Source organism: Hemibagrus wyckioides, linkage group LG19, assembly GCF_019097595.1.
Source record: "Hemibagrus wyckioides isolate EC202008001 linkage group LG19, SWU_Hwy_1.0, whole genome shotgun sequence".
Taxonomy (NCBI): Eukaryota; Metazoa; Chordata; class Actinopteri; order Siluriformes; family Bagridae; genus Hemibagrus; species Hemibagrus wyckioides.
Genome location: NC_080728.1, coordinates 901,946 through 904,124, shown reverse-complemented (window position 1 = coordinate 904,124; position 2,179 = coordinate 901,946).

The following is a 2,179-nucleotide window of genomic DNA, read 5'->3' as shown; positions in this document are numbered from 1 at the left end:
GATGAGTCGTTTGGAAATGAGTCGACTCGACTCATTAAATCGGATCATTTGGGAGCTGATGCGCAAAAAAAAATCTGAGCACATTTCGGGGATGACACAGGGAGAGAGCGGGATACAGCAGATCGAGATTCCTGATATCAGGCTCCTCGACTAGCAATTAAACACAGTCTTTCCTTTTTTTAAACACTTAAAGATGAAGACATTACTTCACCGGAGCTGAGATACGAGTTTTTCAACATTTTCTGAATTAATTAAGATGTGAATTTTCTAAGCATGCTAAGGAAAAGACTGAGGAACCACCGCGGTTAAGCCAGCCGCTCTTTCTGAAAGCACGGTGAAACTAGCCGCACGTATATTGAAGGGGTGCGGCTTTTAGATACTTAGCGGTAATAGCGATGAAAGATTTTTTATAACCCTTCTCATTTTAAGAATGGGGAAAATAAGATTTAAGAGACACGAAATTGTATTAAGCCAGAAAAAGAGAAATTTATTTAACTGTAGAATTACGAAGGTATTCATCTTCAAAAGTCACTATGTCTTTATTGTAATATATCCAGAAAGCAGTTTATTTTTTTTTTTTAATAATTCCTCTTCAAAGTCACCATATCTGCTAATATAATTGCACCAAATGGCACTTTTTAATCCATTATAAACTAGATATTTCAAAATGTTAGTTCATTAATACCCATCAGGTCACTTCAGCAGGACCTACTCTATGCTCTCAATAAAGATCATACAATTTTACTGTGGAATTTCTTTTTAATTTCCCTTCAAAATCACCGTCTCTGCCAATATAGTTGCTCCAGGACACTTTATCCATTGTAAAATGCATATTTCAAATTTCTAGTTGATAAAACTGAATCACTTATTTTTACATATTTCTTTTATTCCATATTGCATATTTCATTTTTGGCTGCATAATCAGCAATTTCTTTTGTTTTTTGGTTGTAATTCAAGTGATCAGTAATTTTGAGTTCTGAGCGTTCACAATCAGCAAGCCCAACATATGCTGTTTTACAATTTTTTTTAATTTACCCTCTCACACAAATATTTAAATATGTAAAAAGGATTTAAAGAACAGAGAACACATTTCCAAATTTCTTTTTTTGCACATGCATATGCCTCTGTTTGCATTTGAATGCATATCCTGTGGTACCACCGCTTGCACATGTCGCAATCTGTAAAAAAAATTAAAAATACTGATAGATAGATAGATAGATAGATAGACACAGACAGACAGACAGATAGACAGATAGATAGATAGATAGATAGATAGATAGATAGATAGATAGATATTCTTTATTCTTCCCAATGGGAAATTTAGAACTTCCAGCAGTATCCAGAAACATAGTTAAAATGCATGGAATAAGTACTAAAAAATACTAAATACTAAAAATCTAAAGGTAATGAAGGTAATAAGATTTAAGAGCCAGTGCAAAAACTGAGTGTTTTTAACAAGCTGTGCAAAACACTTCAGTGTGTGCTTTAGCTCTTCATCTGTATCTATTCCATCTGGTAAGGTAGGATTCTGACTTTTTTGTACTATTTGTTTAACTTGGTTGGTTCTAGAGTTATTTGAACTGTTATATGGTATAGCTCGTTGATCCTTTAGTGTTGGTCTATGCTTCTTAGTTGTCTCAGGTGATTAATCAAGAGTAGTTTCAGTCTCCCTTAAGGTGTGAATTGTGGGCAGGGCTTACTAATTTATATTGAAGGCTCTCTGTAGCGGTTTGCATCTAGCCCGGTCAAGACCTGTTAATAGTAAGTGTCTACTATCATACTTTCTTGTCCTGTTACATTTTTAACTCGTACTTAACCTCACTTTGACCAAACCACAGACATGTGCCTCAAACCCATCTCTGTTCTTACCTCTTACAGACACAGGCATTATCACCCACAAAGCAGAGGTCATGTATCCAGCAATCTCATCTACCCTCCCCTGTTGTCTCAGTCTCAAACAGCGGTGGTAGGTGGGCTCTGGAACTGCCAGTCTGCTGTAAGGAAGGCTGATTTCATCTCAGCTTTAGCTTCCCACTATTCCTTTGATTTTCTGGCACTAACCGAGACCTGGATATCCCCACAGAACACTGCTACACCGACTGCTCTATCCTCTGCCTATGCTTTCTCTCACTCACCATGAGAATCAGGCAGGGGTGGTGGTACAGGTCTGCTGTTGTCC